General features: G+C 38.1%; 1 protein-coding gene across 3 annotated transcripts in view; it reads left to right on the forward strand.

Annotated features, from left to right (window-relative positions):
- The first annotated feature begins 464 nt into the window (after positions 1–464).
- LOC149529273 (U-box domain-containing protein 4-like) overlaps positions 465–21,817 on the forward strand; it is a 52,734-nt gene continuing 31,381 nt past the window's right edge. Inside the window, exon 1 of one of the 3 annotated variants that reach the window (XR_016358314.1) lies at positions 465–1,201. The gene's annotated coding sequence lies outside the window, so the exon portion shown is untranslated. The remainder of the gene's footprint in view (positions 1,202–21,817) is intronic. The other 2 variants (XM_089807918.1, XR_016358315.1) reach the window with 2 other exon arrangements.

The raw sequence follows: 21,817 nt of genomic DNA on the forward strand, positions 1-21,817 counted from the left end.
AAAATAATTTAGTAAGATTTTTAAATAATATAACAAACTATAGTATTATTAAAAATGAACGTAATGCAGATTTATTCATTTTTATATGAAGGGGAAAAAACCATGAGAGACCAAACGTCCTAATTAGAAGGTTAAAAGGGAGCATACCAAAAAAAAAAGAAAAAAAAAAGCTATGTCCTTGTTGTTGCTACATTCCCACCATATAAACATTAGGCAACAAAATTTTGTCTAGGATGTTATTCTCTCTAATTAAAATAGAGCCATCATTATTTTGTCTATATGTTATTTGATTAAAAAATTAAAAATACTAAAGAATACAAAACTAAAATGTCTAAGATGCTATTTCTCATTGCTACGGATAATATCATTTTCTTTACTTTCATCTCAAGGTCCCAAGTGGCTCCACCTCATGGCTTCCATCACAAGCATAGAATTTTAGACAAATTTAACAAATTCCTCCTATCATTGCATTCCAAGAAAACAATCATGAAAACGCCTTTATTTTATCATAAAGATCGGTTTTATATATAAAAAATACACATGTTTTCTTCCCCACAGAGATATACCCAGATCACGCTTTCTTGTTGTTATTATTGACTTAAACAGCTATATTCTTCGTAAATCCCAAAGATTCTTTGCGATTTAAGATGATAATGCACCCCGCGAGGAAAACATTCAACACTCCCACCTGCTTACATTTAAATATATTTTCTCAAATACAAAAGTTCTTGTACTGGTTTATTGGTATTTCTTACAGAGAACGTTTTGCTGAAGAGCACTACATGATTTGTCAGAAGGGTCTGTTCATGCTCGGAGCACTGATGGGTACCGATTGGACTTCAAATGTCAATGTTCGCTCATGTGCTTACTATGCTCTTCCTAAAAAAATGCTAATGAAAGAAAACCGTACTCGTCCGTGAACTGGGCCTGCCGGGGAATTGAACAGGCGACTTGTTTTAGGGTTTTGTGCCATTGGACATGAGCTGAGAACAGGGTTAATGGGTTTAACGTTGGTTTATCGCGTGGGGTTAAGGTGAAACGAGGAACACGGTCTTTGAGACAAAGAGGAGCACTGCTGAGTGATTTAGGTGGACTATGTATTGGGTTTGTTTAAGGAATATTGTCCAGTTTAGGGTTGGCTTGGATAAATTATGATCAATTATTTGCTGCTAAAGTCTCCTTTCAAATGAGAAACACAGAGGTAAGCTCTTTGCTATGTGAATTTTTTATGATTTTCAGTGATCATTATCTATTTGAGCAATTCTGGTGATTTCCATGGATTATTCCCCTTCAAGAAACTTTAAATGTGCTTGGAACATTGGCCTTTCGTCATTAAAGTTCTCGGGGCATAGTGCGATCTTCATAAATATCTTTGGGGAAAAATCAGCTGGGCATCTTTAAATCTGGGACACTAATTTGTGATTTGTCAACAGAAGATTCACCATCCACAAGGAAGATGCAGCTTAACCAATTGGAAGTAGTTGCTTTTGTTTCACTCTGTGTACTTATAGTTTACTTTAGCTCAAATTTATAGCTTTGAGATGATAAGATGCGTGTAATGCCCTGTTGCGTCGGCTTACACCACATTGTTTAGATCTGTAATCATGGACGAGACACTCCATAACAGTTTCAACACGACCTCGCTACATGTATAACGGAACAAGAGGGATGGCAACTTATGATATTAATACCTTGTCGTACTTGCTTGCCTGTTTTTGGATGTTGATATGGGCGTTTTCTATTGAATTAGTGTGTTTTTGCTTAGGAAAAAGAACCATTGTTTGTGAGAGATTCGCAGTGTTAATGTTTCTGCCACTGTGCACGCTATGCATGATCTCAATGTTAAGTAATTGTTTTAATTTAGTCAATGCCTGGGTGACGCCGGTGAATGACGAATTTGATAAAATAGCAATTTCTCAGGATGCTGCTTCTAAGCCGAACAGTGATCTAAGCTTGATGATGCATTGGGCATGAGTATTGCAAATTATCGAGCAAAATATCATTCTACTTCAATCTTACCAATAGTTAGAAGTAATGTTAAAATACCAAATATTGCCACTCGACTTCCAGGTAAACCTAATGAGAATAACAGAGAAATACTATCTTGGATATAGATAAGTACTTAACTGGAAACTTTACGGACTTTTTACAGGTCATCATGCCATACAAATGAAACAAGGTAAGCATAGAATTATATCACCACATCAAGAAACGACAAAAGCACAGCCAGTTGGCGAGGGGATAATGGGAAGGTTAAGAGCCATGCTACCTGTTGCTCCTAAATTTTGTCACCTTTCAATCTTTAATTAGGCCGACTCTATGCCCAACATATGCCAAATAAAAATTGGAACATGTATTCTAAATGGTGTTCGTCTCCCCATTTGAGAGGAGTGTCAATCTTATGCTAATATTTTAATATTTTTTATCCACTTTTTCAATAGAAAGCGAGACAATTATAGGAAGTGCTAGATATATTTGGATTTTCCTCTATTTTAAACTATTTAATGGAGAAGTGTCAAATTTAGAAATGTAGAAGGGTTTTTCAGGGATCATGGCTGTTGATTAGTTGAGTTGAACTTATGTATGCGCCCACTAGTTCAATATACAATTGGGAAGCTCAAGCAAAACTAGCCTTGAAGCTCTCCAGTGTAGGTTAGCTTCTTATCTAGACACACTTTAACTATTTAGCAAACGGGGACACTTGTGAAAGACTACCGAAACAAGTAAGACAAATTATGTTTTTTGTGCGAATGGTGTGGATTGGGTGACCATGAAGATGACAACTACCTGAAGCAAAAGGGTATTAATATGCTGGATGTTGATGAACAAGATGAGATAGTTCTAGTAAAAACGAAAAGCCGTATGCCCAGTTGTACAACGAAGGAATAGTAGCCAATGCAAAGTTGTAACAAGTGATTGCAAATGAACAAAGAATTTTTAATGAAGTTGGATATAGCTCCTTGTGGTAATGTAGTTGGTGATGATCAAATCTGAAGTTATGAAAGTTGAAGTGTAGTCATGATAGGAGAATTACCATCCTAGGGAGGAAAAGCCATTGACTCAATGTTGCTATTGGTGAACACAAAGGAAGAAATTGATTGTCGTACAAATGCAAATCATGGGGAAGAATTTGATGAGGATTGAGAGCCAATGCATTATTAGAGGATACATGGAAATGCCTTATAAATAATACATGGAAATGCTTTAAAAAACTAACTATTTGGCACTGACATTTCAATTAGTAGGGGCCAATTAGCATGTAATCAAGCAGTCGGGGACATTGATGGCCCAAAAGCTAACAATTAGGTCTCGATAGTACTTGTGTGGTCATTTTGTTGCAAAAGAAAGAGTAGGATGTGTTGCTTGGAAGAGGATGGCTGATTGCAACCAAGGTGGTCTACAATTGGAATACAAATACATTCTCCATTGAAAAAAGGTTAGAAGTAGGTGATTGATTTAAAGAACCAAGCTATCAATGAGGAACCAACTTCCTCGAATTCGTCAAATCCAGGTTCCAAAGAAGAATGGATAAAGTTAAGGTCCAATGTAACCAAATGACATAGGAATTTAGGAGTTCTAGTAATGCTCAGAGGATGAAAGCAATTCTCTCCATATCCTATTTCATTGGCAAACTAAGGATTGAAAGTATTTCCACCCACTTGTATTTTTCTCAAAGCTAGAACTGTTATTGAAGGGCAACTGATGAAAGCATGCAAAATTACAAAAGATTCTAAGGAGCAAAGCATCTAATGTGAAGTGTACGTTTATTTGTCAAGGGAAATCAACAGAGAAAGAAAAATAAAATTTCAGAAATTGATTATGGAGTTATGAGGAAAAAGATGGGAAGTAATTTTGAAATATCAAATGGCAAGAAAATCAAGATGGCCAATTATACAACTTAGCCACTTTATTATCAAGTGGTATGAAAACATAATAAAAAAAACATCACCTAGCCAAAGGGATAAGTTATACCAAGTTGTTGATATTTTGTCATATTGTTTAGTACTATTACTCTAAGGCCTTCATCATTCTAGTTATCATTTGGTGGGCATCTTCACCCATTTGGTGAGTATAGTCATTCTTTCAATGAAGAGACTTTTAGTTGATGTTGTATGATGTAGTTACATTTTATGACCAAACACCTTGATCTTCACATGTAGTTGATTTCATTATCTTGTATGACAATTAGTTCTTTGTCATATATGGGCTATCTCACTTGCATGGAAGCCTCATATTGTATGACAATCTCAATCAACTTGCATTGTATGACATACTCGTGCCCTCACATTATATGTTTGTCCCTTGTATGACATTAGTCAAACACTATACAACATGACATTATGACTGTAGAACATCAATTGATGAACATATACAATATGGAAGTTTGATTGTACGACATCAATTTATGAACAACATATGGCATTGGAGTTTGACAATGCAACTTCCTCTTTGCAGCAATGTCTACAATGTAAAACATTCAATCTCTGGCAATGTATGATGAGTACACATTCCAATTGTATAGTCTCATTTCTTCCATGGCTTCCAGTAACCACTCATGCAACATTACGTTGACATTGTCCAACCATTTAGCCATGATTCCACTTGTGGATTAAGGCAGTTTGGCGACATCATTAGATAATTTCTAACTCGACAAATTGCATTTCGTTTTAGCATTGTGCGACTCTTCATAAGACATATTACTTGCATGATATGGCTTTGTGGCACCATACATTGGCTAGACGCTCAAAACTTTCTATTTTCTTGGCTTTGTTTTTATATCTTTTGGCCTCTTAAAAAATCATGAAAATGAAATTTGTTTGGTTGTGAAAAGGATATGTTGACCCTTCACCCTGCTGTGGGTGTTTCCCGTTGAGCCCTATTGCACTCATTTGATATGCCAAGTATACTACAAGTACTCTGAGTTTGCAAAGTACACTTCCAAGTTCATGTACAATTTTTCATCTAGAATATCGTTGTCGGAGTATTATTTGCTGTTTAAATATTGTTTGGAAGACAACTTTTTCTTTTTGGGGAGATGTAGTCAGCGTATAATGTCTATTATTTTTTTCAATAATATTGGTTATCAAACTATGAATTAATTGTTTGTATTTAGTGTTTGTTAGCCTCGGGTAGTTATAAGTGCCGAGTAGTTATAAACGTCATTTGGTTAATGTTTGTGTTCGTCTTGACAACCGTTGGATCGTTTAAATCATAGTTGGAAAACTCGGACTCGACAACAACTCGCCAAGCCCCCCAAAATTTTAATTGGGAAAAAATCGACCATTTAAAAAAAAAACAAGGGAACCTAAAAAACGCTGAAATTTAATTAAAAATACATTATTTTTGTTGTTGCAAAATTTAATGAGAAGATGCATCTAATAAGTTAATTAAAGAGAACACAAAAGAAACAAGCATAGTTTAGATATATATAAATGCATAGTGGATACAAAATTACGTTCTCATGCGGAATGCTAATGGCGGGAAGCAAAATAGTAAATAGTTTCAATATGTCAAACTAGAAGTAAATACTAAATACATCAATACAATCACATGTTCCTCTTTCCAGTTGTACTAGTAGGAAAGTGAGGGGGTCTAGTCCTCAAAGAGGCGCCCCGCACTGCGATTAGGTGTGAGCTACGTGATTGTGAAGTTTGTGGCTGTGCCTCCTGGAAGTGGATGTATCTCCTCCTATATGTGGCATTGGTAATGTCTCCTCCTTTGAGCTTGAATCATCATCGTCCTTGTCCTTAATGTCATCAATTGTGAAATGAAAATCTGTTCCAACACCCCCCTCCATGAGCATCTAATAAGTTAATTAAAGAGAACACAAAAGAAACAAGCATAGTTTAGATATATATAAATGCATAGTGGATACAAAATTACATTCTCATGCGGAATGCTAATGGCGGGAAGCAAAATAGTAAATAGTTTCAATATGTCAAACTAGAAGTAAATACTAAATACATCAATACAATCACATCTTCCTCTTTCCAGTTGTACTAGTAGGAAAGTGAGGGGGTCTAGTCCTCAAAGAGGCGCCCCGCATTGCGATTAGGTGTGAGCTACGTGATTGTGAAGTTTGTGGCTGTGCCTCCTGGAAGTGGATGTATCTCCTCCTATATGTGGCATTGGTAATGTCTCCTCCTTTGAGCTTGAATCATCATCGTCCTTGTCCTTAATGTCATCCATTGTGAAATGAAAATCTGTTCCAACACCCCCCTCCATGGCTTGCCTTTCCAAATCAGCGATCTCATCCGCTAAAAACAATGAACCTGGCTCTTGTGCCGTTCAATCAGAATAAGGATCTACTCTTCCAGATCAAGTGGACTAGGTAGTGCTGAACTTTGTGCCCTTTTTATGTGCAAGTTAAGATTATAGTGCACATAAACAAGGTCATTAGGCCGTTTCTTTGTGTGGATGGACTCAAATAAGCTCCAATTGTGCTCACAATGAGATGCGCTACAAGGTTGGCATAGGACTCTAGCAGCAAAATTCTTTAAATTCAGGATATTGCCAACCAACTTGCCTACCAACCATCTGGAAAACAAAATATAATAAGTTATAAAACAATGAAAAAAGATAATAAGAAAACACAACTTATCAATTTGCAAAAGTTTTAAAGTTTGATGCTTTACCTGGGGCTTGAGTAGCTCTTGCTCTCTTTGCTAGCATAGAAGAGAACAAATCACCCCTTGATTCCACAGAGACTTGTTGTTCAATCACAAGGAGGTCCCTCTTTGCTTCATTGGATATCATTCTCTCAATGCATTTAGAGAAATCTTCCATGACCTCTCCGTTAGGATCTGAGCAGGATTCATCAGCCGTAAAACAAATAGAAAATGGTATCAAGTCTTACTACACAACCTTAAAAAGTAAAGTAAATTGAAGTTTTAGTTAAATCTCAAAGAGAATCATAGTAGCTGAATTTGGGATTGAGGAAGTAGCCTGCTGCATAAATGGGTTGGTGGAGCATATTGTTTCACCTCCTATCAATTATTTCCCAAATGGGGTCAAATTTGAGTCTGTCCGTATGGTAGTAATTTCTAACAACCTCTTTGGCCTTATCCATGGTCTCATAAAGACCTCCCATTGGGGATTGTTGCCCATCACATATGCTCAAGACTCTAACCAGGGGCATAGACTTCTACATTTGAAATTTGAAAAATACAAATTAGTTAATAACATAGTAAGTTACGAATTAATAATGAATCTTGAATCAACTAAAAAAATAATGTTTGATTCTTGAAGTTACCTCCACAATCTCCTTAGCCTTTGCAAAAACTATCATTAAAGAGTATCCGTGCCATAGCCTCTCCTTCAGGCTTCTTTGAGTAAGGTGAAGCAACCCCAATCAACACACACAAACATTTGTTTTAGAGCCAATATTTAGTCGAGAATATTTTGCAATGGCAAGAACACTGTTGCAAACCTTGTCATAGCGGGTCTTACAAAATCTTTGCCTTCAGTGGTCTTTCTCATCAAACTGAGAACCCATGGGTGATTATAGATAGATTTGGTGACTCGACTAGCATCTTCCACAACTGGACTCACCCAATCAAGTATTCCTATGTCCTCCAAAAGAAGGTCAAGGACATGTGCTGCACAAGGTGACCTAAAAAGTGTGGGATGCCTGTCTTGGAGGATTCTACCTAAAAGATTAGTAAAATATCAGTAATTAGTTACAAACTTTCCATATTTACATCAAATCTAAATTGAATAATACCATAGCATTACATTGATGATTCATATTGAACATAAAAAATTAAATTCACCTACTACCACATATGCTACTGCATTATCTGTGATGATTTGCACCACATTCTCTACTCCCACCTCCACGACAACATTTGCCAACATTAAAGCCAATGTGTGTGCATTTTTCACTTTGTTGGAGGTATCAACAAATTTCCAAAACAACACACCATTTTTGTAAGCAACCAAGAAATTAATAATGGTTTTGCTTCTTCCATCTGTCCACCCATAAGATAAAATGGTGTAGCCATATTTCTTCCTCTCTTTCTTTTGGTCTTCTATCAATACTCTTGCCCTATCAACTGCATTGTCAAGCAACCTACGAAATCTAGGTGCAATAAAGTGTTAGTAAAAAATAGGAAATAACAATTAAGATTTAAAATATAACAATGAACTAAAGTGAATCACAATTATTTACAATTACTAAATGGTAAAATACTAACCTTCCACCCAAATCCTTGCGAGAAGGTGGCTTGTACCCTTTGCCCGATATTAAAATTGCGTTCACCAAATTCAACCAGTAAGGACTATCAACTACATTCATTAAGAGATTGTTGAAAAACCAAAAATCAACTATTGCAATATCAGTTTGCTCATGCACTTCCTTGTTGCTTTCAGTGCCCTCTAATGATGCCTATGATCCAACTGTGTTCCTGGACACAAAATAACTCCCTATCCCTGATGTGGATGGTGATGAAGAACTAGTAAATGTAGAAGAAGTGGAACCGACAAAAGAGACACTTTGTTTGTGGATCCATGGGCCATGAAGAGATTTTGGCATGTTCTCAAGTGCTTCTTCTTCTTCTTGCATATCAAAAGGAGCTCCTTGAGATTCAACTATAGCAACCCTCCTAGCTAATTTCGCTCTCTCCCTATTCAATTTTTTCTCTTCAGCAGCTGCAAGTAGGGTATTGATGAATTTTTTTCTTCTTCAGTTACCTTGAGACAAGGATTTGAATCATGTTTCTTTATGCTTGCAAGGTGGTATTTGAAGTGGTTTATGCCTTTAGAAATAAGTTTTTCACATGGAATGCATATAACCTTCCCAACATCATTCGGAGCTTCATAGGCAAACTGCCATGTCTTATCTCTTGCATTTCTAGGCCGAGTGCCTATATATCCAGATGGGCATGGTTTGTGTGGCTACTCTTCTTGTGGATTTGTCATGCTTTTTTTATGCTTAACTGCTGCCTTAGACATAAATTTATAGAAAAATGAATAAACAAAGTTAGAACTTAGAACTTAGAAGTTAGATCTATGAGTATTATTTAAACAAACTTAACGAACAACTAGGGTTTGTTTTTAGAAAATCTTACATATTCTTCAATTTTTTTTGTCAATCATAGAGCTGAATGGCTTTCAAATGATTCAAACATAGGGTTAAAATGCTTTTAAATGATTTGAATTCATTTACTAGCAATAACAAAACAATAGAACATTTTTTAAAACTATACAATTTTTCCCAGCTATGATAAAAACAATCTCAGCAAACCTACCTAGAAAGAGATCTGTCTTCTAAAACCGGTTAGAATCCTCTACAAATCCACTCAAATCCGCCTTGAATCACTTGCAATCACCTAAGGATGCCACCGAGCCTTCTTGTCTCCACACCTCAAGCCTCTAGAACACACAAATGCAACTGTTGTTGCAAATTTTTTTTTCTCCCCTATATTGTTGGGTTAGTGCCCTGTCGGTAGTTAATTGTTGCATCCACGAGTTTTTTCTCCCTACTGAGTTAATGGTTTTTGTGAGTTTTTTCATGAAAAACTCACCGAGCTCAAAAACTTGGCGAGTGTGGCGATTGTTCCAACTATGCTTTAAATATGTTGTGTATTGTAAAGTAAAAGTATGATCTAGTTGGACTTTCTCCAATCCGTAGCTGATCATCTTTGGTCTTCTTCTGTAATAATTTCGTTTGCAAATAAAGGTATATTTTACTCCTGTAACTAGTATGCATTGTCATCTCTATTATTAATTCATGTATTTTAATCTATCAGATATGGTAATAAACACTTTTGAAGTGGCTCATCTACTCCTTTTTCATGAACCTAATGATTTTATTGAATGGCAGATTTGTTATCAAATATCAATAGGTCTAATCGTAGGGAAACACATTCTCTAATTTCCTAGTTGTGAGAGAGTGGGAGTAAAATAGGGGTTTATCATGTAATATTTGACTATGCAGATGGCTATTGAAGATTATGGAGCATTAGTGAAAGTACAAAAGAGATCCAAAATAAGAGAATAATTCTATTCTCTTTGTAATGTCTCTTTTAATTATTAAGGGAACCAACCTTTTGTTAAAGAGCTCAAAAACTTAGTGAAAAATAATTAGTGGCCACTTTGAATTAGGTCTTCCCTCTTTGTTTGGGTTGACTCACATTTGAATTCTCGTGGGAGACTTTCAGACAAAGCTATATATGTGTTCGTTAGTCTTGGAGAAGGCATGGTTGATTTTGGGTTCGTCAGTCTTGGAGAAGGCATGGTTGATTTTGGTATTTATTCTTCACTGGTCCTACAACCAGCGTCGGTAAGTATAGGCAATTTCGGTGACCTTGGGTCCACAATAGTCTGTCCAATAGCTCCAATTTTGTGAAGTCTCCATATAAGGAGACAAAATCCTTTCCTTCCATCACTGGTCGAAGTCCAACAGTCTCAATGATAATCACCGAATTGGTAATTGATACATGATCCATTTGGTGATGATTTTTATTGCAGGGCAGTGGGTGTTGTAATACTAGTTAAACTTGTGGCAAGGTAATTGTTTACCATATAGGGTAAAAGGATACTTATCACATGTAGTACAATAAGATATAACGCAAAACAGATACTTTATTCATATACGCAATATGCACTCCAATGTTTATAGTATGATTATGATGATGTCCCAAAGTCCCTTTGAGATGGTGTACATATACTTTCCTGAAGGGGTGACTCAACCATCACGCGCCCTTTTAGATACAATTCTACCCATGGGCTGTAATATAGAATTTACAGACAACATCATCCCCCCCAAAAAGTAAAGTCATCTCCATACAACAATTACAAAATTACTGAGACAGATTAATAAAATGGAATACATTAACTATGACTAACTATAACAAGATAAATCTTTTCTTTCACATCACATTGACATTCTTCGCATGCCTACACCAAACTGGTATCCAAAACACGTTGCATCTGTAGCCTCTGCTAACACAATACTATCTCCTTAGCCAATGTGACCTTAATAGCCACCCGTGCCACCTTCTCTACTTTCAACTCCTGGGTACGCTGAGCCAAGTGTCACTCGACTACCTCCAATTGGATGGTCAACTCTTTCCGAGCTCTCTATGCATCCACCAAGACAACCTCACGTCCAACATCTACTCCGAGTGTCTCAAAGTGTAGCACCTCTCTCAAAAGGCTTAATCCAATGCCCTCTCCACCTCTGGCATACAGACACTCCATGCCTATAATAGCTCCAGGTCTCATCAACTGAACACACCATTTTTTGTGATTTTCTTCTGATCCCATACTCTTTCTGCGAACCGCTTATGTTTTCTTCACTACTTGTTTATGTCTTTCCCTTCGGTACCATACGTTATCCATTGTAAACTATTTTGATTTGTCGTGTCCTCCTTTCTTTTTAGAAAAGATAAAAACTCCTTATGTTTCCCTGAAAACAATGGCCGTACTGTCTAATTCCTTTTAACTGCTTGGCTATACGATGGTGTTTCCTGTCTCAAACGAACCGTACAGTATACTTCCAAAGGGTCATACACCACATTCTTTCTTCTAAGAGTCTGTACGGTATTGTTTCAATTCCCTTCACTTCTAAAGTCTTCACCTTTAGGACTGTGCGATATGTCCTTGCAACCTTTCTTATGTTGACCATATGGCCTTACAATGTTGTCTATGCCATCGTACGGTGGGTTTCTTTTCTCTGACTTATGTTTTGGGGTTATTGTATGGTAATGCTCTCTGCCATTTTCTGTGCTGCTTTGTACCTCTTCTATCGTATGACCATACGACAACCTCCTTTAGTCGCTTCTTATGACCGTACGGTACATCTCTCCCTGTTTTGCTTGGCCACCATACGGTATTGTCTCACTTCCTAATGTTCTTGTAAAATGTTCCTTACTCTATATTTGTTCTCAATTTACCTTTTTGTACGACGTGCGTATATAAAGGCCATATGGTGCTCTTAATGAAGGTTGTACGGTGCTCTTTTTCCCACTTGATGGCCGCACAATGACTTTATAGCCTTCAACTTACTATTATTTTGCATCTTGTCGTTGCTCATCTATTACAATTTTCTTGTTGATTTCTTATTTATTCTAATTATTTAGGACTGTATGGTATGTCCTCGCAACCTTTCCTATGTTGACCGTATGGCCGTACAATGTTGTCTATGCCATTGTACGGTAGGTTTCTTTTCTTTGACTTACGTTATAGGGTTATTGTATGGTAATGCTCTCTGCCATTTTCTGTGCTGCTTTGTATCTCTTCTATCGTACGACCATACGACGACCTCCTTTAGTCGCTTCTTATGACCATATGGTACATCTCTTCTTGTTTTGCTTGGCCACCATGTTGTATTGTCTCACTTCCTAATGTTCCTTACTCTATATTTGTTCTCAATTTGCCTTTTCGTACGACGTGTTTATATAAAGGCCATACGGTGCTCTTAATGAAGGCTGTACGGTGCTCTTTTTCCCACTTGATGGCTGTACGATGACTTTATAGCCTTTAGCTTACTATTATTTTGCATCTTGTCGTTTCTCATCTATTACAATTTTCTTGTTGATTTCTTATTTATTCTAATTATTTATATTTACATATTTACATATATACATTACCAAATTTTACCTACGTCGCACAACACAACCCTCTTCCTCCAGGCCGCACAGTGATGCCCAGACCGTACGGTGCTATGCCTGTTTACTATGTTGACCGTATGGTCAATTTTGCTGTTGTTCGCTTGTGTTGTCCTTACTGTTCGCCCACTCGCTTCCTTTTCCCCCTCTGTACGTCAACACAATGCTTTTATATTTTCCTTTGGATCGTATGATGTTTGGCATCTTTTCTTTGCTCAAACCATACACAATCGTATGGTGGCCCTTTCTTGTGGCTTTTTCCCTTCTGTATAGTCGTTTGCTTCTTTTTGTTTGTATGGTTTCCTCCTGTTGTTGTGTGGTGATACTTTTTGATGCTTCCATACAGTGTTGTCTCCATGATTTTTTGTCGGTATGGTGTACACTAGTGTCTTCCCCTTGCCATATGGTGCATGTTTTGTGTCTGTGTGTGAGATCCGTATGGTATTGCCTAGTGGCCGTACGGTGTGCATTTCTAGTTGCTACGTAGTTCTTTTTGACCCCTTGTGCTGGCTGTACAATGTGTTTTCCTTGTTGCTGACACCTTTCTACTAAATCCGTCATGTGGTGCAACCTTTTCTTTCTGTGTGGTTCGTTCACTATGTACTGTACGGTGAAATCTTTCCTTTTGTTGGGTTTGTACGGTATTTCTATCTCTTGTACTGGCCATACGGTATGCTCTTTCCTTCAGCTTCAGCCATGACCGTCTTTCCTTCAGCTTTAGGTGTAACCGCTTCTCCTTTTACTTCGCTGTATTCCTTCGGACATTCATTTTCCTCTTTTCCATCTTCGACTCCTAACATGTTATAGCTTGAAAAAAGTTCGTAGTCCTCCATCTGCCAATGGAGTAGGTCGTTCACCAAGTCCAAGTCATCATCGTTAGACCCTCCTTTCAATCTCAATATCCCCTCTTGATTAGATTCCTTTCTTTTCTACCCCTTGTCTTCCCCTTTGCCTTTGCCTTCGGAATTTGACAATGCTGCCTCCTCACCTACCATCTATGTGTGAAGGTCGATTACAAATCTTTGGCCTTCGCCTTCCATGGACAGAGTATTCCGTTTCCAATCATGTTTCACCTTCGCTTGTACCAACTAGCCTCGTCCGAGGATGGCATCATACCCTTTTCTTTTTAACGGTATGACCACAAAATCCAACAAGAATGGTTGTGTGCCGATAGTTATAGGCTGTGCCATTAGGGTTCCTAAAGGTTTAATCCTGTGTTGATCGGCAGTGAGTAATTGAAATGTAGGTGGCCACAACGTAGGTTGTCCCAACTTTTTCCATATATCCTCTGGTAGTACGTTTACTCTTAACCCTCTGTCTACGATTGTGTCCGTGAGTACGGTTCCCAGGATACCCATCTCTACTACTGTAGGATGCCTTCCCGTTGTGAGTGCAAATAGCATTGGGTCTATTGCAGTTGCTTTGCTCCATTGTTTTCTGTCTCCTCCATTGTTTTCGAGAGTGGTGTCATGTTCAGTATTGCCGTTCGCAACTGAGGCATTGTAAGGTCATTTAATTTCATAGGAACTTCCATTTGCATTACCTACTTTATAATATTTTGTTTGGCCAGGTTCCTCTTCGAGGTGAGGGCAGTGTCTCTTGTTTGTAATTTCTCTGTTTCTATTTGTTTTTCCAACTTAGTTCGTGCTTGCTGCAACCTCTTCTTTATTTCCTCTGCATCTGGGTACATTGCATTCTTTGCTTGTTCACAAGTGATGGCTAGTATCTTCTCATTACATGCTTCGATGCTTAACAAGTTCACCCCTTGTCCTCGTGGTCTCCTGGATTGCACCATTTGCATAACAACTATGGCGTTTCCTTTGTGGTATAGTCTCTGGCGAAGTGCCTCCAGAGGTTGTACACACGACATTGTATTGTTGGCCGTCAGCTCGAGTTGTACTATATCTGACTTCGGCCCCCATTATTGTTATTATCGTTATTGTTACTACCTCGTCCGCGCCAGTTATCGTTACGGTACCCTCCTAAGGTTGTGTCATTGTTCGTGTTTGTTCTTGCTCCTGTGGTGGACACTTCCTGCGTCAGTAACACTTGTTGGTGCCCCTTTGACTTCATATTGAACAGGCATTCCTTGGTGGAATGTCTTGCAATCTGGCAAATATCACAAAATTGTTTTTTTCGGGTCGAAGCCCTTTGTGTGGCCCTCCTTACAGTCTGTACACCACAATTCCCCTTTCATTGAGTCAGGATTTTTTTTCAGATTTTTAAATTCCTTCATCATCCGTAACATATCTTTCTACAACGCTCGAACTTTCTTACTTGATTCTTCGTCGCTGCTGCTACTTTCGAAAGATGAATCGTTTGAGTCTAACGATTTGTGCTTCTTGTTTTTGCTTGTTTTCTACTCACTTTTCAGATCCATCGCTCGATTATACACATTTATGCACTATTGGTGTTTTTATACTACCAAGCAACATGTACGATGTTGGAAGTACAATCTTCATTTTCTTCTTTAGTGCCGGTCGTAGCCCTTCAACAAATCATCATTTCTTTAATCCGTCCGCTGGTTGGCTCTCCATCTTTCCCACCAACTCTTTCAGCCTTCTTGCATACACATGAATCGTTTCATTCTTTCCTTGCTTTGTACTGTATATTTTTGCCACAATTTCATTATCGTCCCTTAGTAGTCAGAACTGTGCTATGAATTCCTTTCTGACTTTTGTCCATGTAGTTAATTTCTGTAGATTAGCATCCGAAAACCAATCAATCGCAACACCCCATAGGGTGGCCAGGAACTGTCGGACTTAGTCATCCTAGTCCTTTACTCTATTTGCTGTCTATATTGTTTCGCATGTTTTGGAGTGTTTGATCGGATTTGCCGTCCCATCACCACTGAACTTCGACATTTTTTCTTTTGGTCCTACCATTGCTACTTTCTTCTGATTATGTGGTACTTGCTGTGTACCCGTGCTGTTCTGAGCACCTGCGCTGTTCTGGGTACTCGTGTTGTTCTTAGCACCCGCGCTGTTATGAGTACTTGCGTTGTTCTTAGCACCTGCGCTGTTCTGCACAACCATGTTGCTTCAGAGAATGACCCTAATTTGGACAACTGTGTTACCCGGTGAGAAAAGATCTTCCTCAAGCGAACCTTTCAATTCTTTGCTTGTATCTGTTCGTTGGGTGTATTGGGAACGAAGAGTTCACTCCACGGTCGTGCTTTTTTGACACTTCGAGCCGTGCGAGTTACTTCCCTTCTGTTCGAATTCTCTACCCTTGGCGTATACAAATTAAGGAACTCCTTTGTCTCTTCCACCAAATTCAATCACTGTCAAGTCTCTTCTAGCAATTCCTCGGCACTCCTCGGTCTACTAGGTGAATGCACTCCCTTCGTCTGTGCTCCTTCACCCCCTCGGTGTCTATCAGTAGTCTGCTGAAGCTTCTGTCTATGCTCCGCCTGTTGTGCTAAAATTAATACTTCCTGTACTGTGCGTATCTCATCCTTATCTTTTATCTAATTCCTATTTTTATTAAGCAGATTAGGCATTAATCTTCATAACACTTCTTTTGTTCCAAGTTCGACTGGTAACGACGCCAAATGTTTATTGTACAGGGTAAAAGGATACTTATCACATGTAGTATAGTAAGATATAACACAAAACAGATACTTTATTCATATACGCAATATGAACTCCATGCTTACAATATGATTATGATGATTTCCCAAAGTCCCTTCCGGACGGTGTACATATACTTTCCCGAAGGGGTGACTCAATCGTCATGCGCCCTTTCAGATACAATTCTACCCGTTGACTACAATATAGAATTTACCGACAACAGTAATTTGTGTTCATCGCAACAAAGCAACAACCTAGTAGCTATCCAGGCATCGTACAATACAGGCCCTTAAGAGTTCATCCTCTCTACGGAAGACTAAATGCTAAGACTGCATAGGGTCGGAGTATTGAGGCTGGGATGCAAGTGGCATCAGTCACCATGTGCTAAACACTGGGAGAATAATTTGCAAGGGTTGAATAGATATATCATTGTGGCCATGAGATTTATACTCAGTGCCTCTTAACACTAAGGAATAAATTTCCTTTGCTGCACTAGTGTATGGTGTATGAGATTGTAGTTCATATTGTTGTTATTTTAAGGCATGATTCAGCTATACGGACGAGTCTGCAATCACTGAATTGAAACTTAACATGTGCTGGAAGAAGATTGGCTATCTATAAATCTATAATATCATTTACTGAGTTGGCAACAAGAGGCCCGATATTCTGATGTGCCTTTCATAATTGCTTTTATATATCTATCCTTGTAAGATGTGAAGTCTTGTTGTCCTGCTGATCCTATATCCAAGCTCCAGCTAATGGTGCTCTGCTGTCCTATAAGGCCAGAACTATGAATGATAGAGGTTTGTTGCCATAGAGAGCCTGAAATGGTGTCATCCGGATGGACATGTGGTAGGAGTTGTAGCAGTATTCCCCTAATATAACCATTTAACCCAAGCTCTCTGTTGCCCCCCTACATACTTCCAGAGATAACCCTCCACCCATTTGTTTACTATCTCAGTTTTAACCAACCTGCGACTTCAATAATTTTCCCACAAGTTGGCAGTCTTGTGGCTTTGATACCACTGTAAGAAATCCAATCCGTTTAGCAACAATAAAATTTGGGCGAGCTCACTTTATGGTTAGGAATGGACCAATAGATTTATCACAACGTTTCTTAACTCTTCGTAATATTGTAGAATCTCCATGCAATAACTTGAAAGATCAAAGAAGACTCAGAACATTGCAGTATGCTACCAAAAAAAAACATTCCACTGGATATTCAGTTACTTAAGTTACAATCCATACTGGACATGTAGCGGCAAAAAGCTCAAGCATCTAGACTGCTCCGAACTATTTGACTGGATGCTTTACATAGATAGACACAAAATGAGTAACAATGGCATTTGGTGTTGCCGAGAATGGCTTACCTGTTTACGCAGCTTGAATAAAGTTCTGCTTGCCTAGTACTAAGTTCGGACTCCTAGCTGCTTGTGATCGAATCCCAGTACCTCCAATTACTACTGGAATCACATAAACTGCAACTCAATGATACTACCCACAATGCTGATTGAAGCCCCTCCCAATTGCTGGAGTTATCGTGAAAGATGATGGCCTAAGCTCCTATGACTGACATGCTCCACATACAGAAGGGAATGATATAACCCGTGTTGATTGTGGCAATGCTCCTGCGGTTACTACCAACCTGTCACCCACACTCAACTCTCAACAAACTGCCTGCAGTGACTCTGAGTTCACCCGCAACTCCAAATACTATGTCCATCCTAAGAGCGGAGAGCATATGTTAACCGACAAGTCTTGCTTCCGCATTGTTGATATCTTGCTACACCAGATAGAATGCATCCCTGCTCTGCTACTATGATGTTCGTCCACCTTAAGCAGATTAATCCTTCCCAACTCTGGTTATCACTATGGACTCCCACCTCTACATATATATATGTATGTTAAGTCTGATTCTCAGGCAGGTCTGATACGACTAGAGTATCACTCCTCCAATACCTGCGTCAAACTGAAAGAAATCTCTAAGAGTAGCTGGGGCTACATCCAATTCCTCTGCTGCCTTAAGGGATTTTGTCCTTAAGCAACCAGTGACATTTAAGAAACCTTCTTGTATTTTGAATAATATCACATTTCATGGTGACAATCCCAAGGAGCTCATAGCTTTTATAACCTCGATATGAGGGGAAGTACAAACAACTAGGCAATGTGGGATAAAAAGCCATTTTTCGTCTTGTAGTCACTTAAGTTACTTTTGTAATAAAATGATTTTGAGTCATAAAGTAACTTTATAAATCCACTTTATAAAATAAAGTGACTTAATTATAGCAAAGCTCATCCTCTAAAACATTTCCCCAACGAAACCAAATAAACCCCTGTGACTGTTTGGCATCCTCATGATCAATGCCGTTAGCCTATCTGGACGGGGAGATAGACCAACAAGGCGCCAGTAAGGCCTAGCACGGAGAAGGGGACATTACACACGTCAACTCCCTGCGTGCTCAATGGCAAATTAAATTGTTCAGGAGCATGCCTAAATGATGCTGGAGCCTCCTCTTAAAGAGGTAGTGTGTAAGACTTTGGCCAAAGTTGACCCAAAAGGGAAATAAAAACTTTTTATTAGAAAAAAAAACACTTATAACAAAACCCAAGTCCACTAGGGCCGGCCTAGCTTAACTTATTTTTTAATGTAGCATTTTATTTATTTAAATGCTAATTATAGAACAGATAACCCCAAGTTGGCTTGGGCCGGCCTACCTTAACTTATTCTTATTTATGTAAATATTTTATTTATTTAAATTCTAATTATAGAGAAGATGAAGAGGCGCTAATGAGCACCATCTGGCTGGCTCACCAGCCCCTTCTAATTTGGGTTCATCACATTCCTTCCACCCTCTAATTGGTCGACCTCAAGCAATTTCAAATTGGGATGCTCAAAGATCTTGATCCCTTCCCAAGTGGCATCTTCTTGTGGAAGTCGCCTCCATTTCACTAAGTATTTTGGAATCAGCTTGTTCCTTAACCTTCTTTCTCTTACATCCAACACTGCTTCAGGTTCCGAATTTAGTTTGCATTCATAGTCGAGTGGTGGCAATTCCGTGGAAGGTTCAATCTGCTGTTCAAGATCCTTCTTAGGACATGAGATATGGAAAGTATTGTTAATTCTACCATCGAGTGGTGATTCCAATTCATAAGCAACTTGTCCCTCTTTTCTTACCATTGGAGAAGGACCGCAGAATTGTGGTTTTAAATTTTCTGCTCCACTGCCCTTAATAGATGATTGTCTATAGGACTGTAACCTCAGAAATACCATGTCACCCACCTCAAATGTTCTTTCTGTCCGGTGAGAGTCAGCATATAACTTTTGTTGATTCTGAGCATGCTGAGAGTTCTCCTTGAGAGCTACCAAAATGTCCTTGCTTTGCTGGACCACGTCTTTAGCACTGGGAACTCTACTATCTGAAAAGATCAAATCTACAAAAGATGTAGCATCATAACCATAGAATGTCTTGAATGGAGACATACTAATTGATATGTGGTGAGCGGCGCTACAACAGTACTCCCTTAGATGTAACCACTTAATCCACCCTGCTTGGTAATTCCAGTTCATATGCAACCTGTCCCACTTTACTTACCACTGGATAAGGACCATAGAATTGTGGTTTTATCTTTTCTGCCCCACTGCCCTTAATGGATGACTGTCTATAGGACTGCAACCTTAGAAATACCATGCCACCCACCTCAGACATTCTTTCTGGTGCTGGTCAGCATATAACTTTTGTTGATTTTGAGCATGCTGCAAGTTCTCTTTGAGAGCTGCCAAAATGTCCTTGCTTTGCTGGACCACATGTTTAGTACTTGGAACTCTACTATCTGAAAAGATCAAATCCACAAAAGGTGTAGCATTGTAACCATAGAGTGCTTTGAAGGGAGACATACTAATTGATATGTGTTGAGTGATGTTACAACAATACTTCCCTAGATGTAACCACTTAATCCACACTGTTTGCTGCCCTGTAACATTATTACTCAAATAGCCGTTAATTGACTTATTTTCTATTTCAGTTAGCCTATCCATTCGTGGATGGTAGCTAGTGCTTGGTGTTAACTCTGTTCCTGTCAAACAAAAGAGTCCTCGCCAAAACAAACTAAGAAATTTATTATCTCTGTTGCTCACAATCATCTTTGGAAAGCCATGAAGTCTGAAAATCTCTTTAAAAACAATTGTGCTACCTTTGGTGCTTTAAATTCTGAAGATTTAGCATGAAAGTGAGCATACTTTGTAACCCTATCTACCACCACATATAGACAATCCTTACATTGGACTTCTGGCAAATCTGTGATGAAATCCATCAATATACTTTCTTCTTATTTCTGATTTGGGATGAGTTAATGGTTGCAAGAGCCTCATAAGTAAACAAGTGTAATGCTATCATAAATTTATTACTTTAAATTTTATTGAAATACATTGTATTGTTGACTTTGAAAATTTTAAATTTTGAGAGTTTGAGGAGCGTATGGTGTATAATGTTTCAATTATGAGAAATTGATTGTCAAATTATACTTCTGTGTTTTCTAAATTCTTAAATTTCCTTTTTAATCTGTAATGTTGTGGTTTTTTTTCTCTGAGCTCATGCTGAGTCTCAAGTTCGAGTCAAAATTTTGGGCTGCCAAGTCAAGTCCTAGTCTTTCAACTATGATACTATCGAATTGATGGTAATGTTCCTCTGATGAGAACAGCTGTTCTCAGATATTGGTGTGCAATGACTTCTCATTTCATGTTATTTGGTTTGTGGGGGAATAAATTTAAAAGCTCCAATGGAAGACATGCACATTATTGCATTAGATTATAGTGCCTTTTTATTCACTTCCCCAAATCTGTAATCTGTTTTTACCCGTATTGAGATTATGGGGGTTTAAGGTTTACTTGGCATTGAGTAGTTTAGTGAGGAAAAAATTGTCCATTAGATTCTAGATTCCAACTGAGATGATTTTAAAGATACATTCATTGGATGTCATCTTCCTTCTGTTAAGCAATATTCTTTCAACTGCTTTTGTGAAACATTTTAACATTATTGCATCTGATCTGGAAATTTTGACACTGAGCAATTAATTCATTTATTGTCAAAATACAAAATGCATTACTATTAGGTTCAAATTAAAATTCAAAAGCCCTTCTTTTTATGTAATGATATGTTTTCCTTGACCTGCAGTTGATGCCATGTCTTCTTTCCTGCATGAATGAGTTTTCTTGAACAATTTCTGTTGGATCAGAAATGGTTACTGTAAATATGTATGTCCCTGTGTTTGTCCGAAAGGTGGTTTACACTTCATTGTTTCCTAGAGGATAGATGGATTTTGATCTTGCCTTCTTACTAATAGAATGTTTCTTCCAAGTTTCATTTTCTTGAACAGATGAACACATAAATGTTTTCTGAACAATACATGAACTGTAAATAGTGGATGCTAATTGTATCATCCCTCAAAGAAGTATTATAGTTAACATTTGTGAAATCTGGTTTTACTGGTGTAGTGTTGAATACTGTGGCTCTTGTCCTGTCTCATGTTTGACACATACCTTCTAATTTAGCTAGTTTTTAAATTGCAATTTTTTATATTTTAGTTTTTAAGTTTTGTTGCATATTTACCAAATATTTAGTCGATTGCTAAAGATCA

The sequence above is a fragment of the Cupressus sempervirens genome, chromosome 11 (assembly GCF_028749045.1).
Source record: "Cupressus sempervirens isolate cs-2001-9-10 chromosome 11, ASM2874904v1, whole genome shotgun sequence".
Classification (NCBI taxonomy): Eukaryota; Viridiplantae; Streptophyta; class Pinopsida; order Cupressales; family Cupressaceae; genus Cupressus; species Cupressus sempervirens.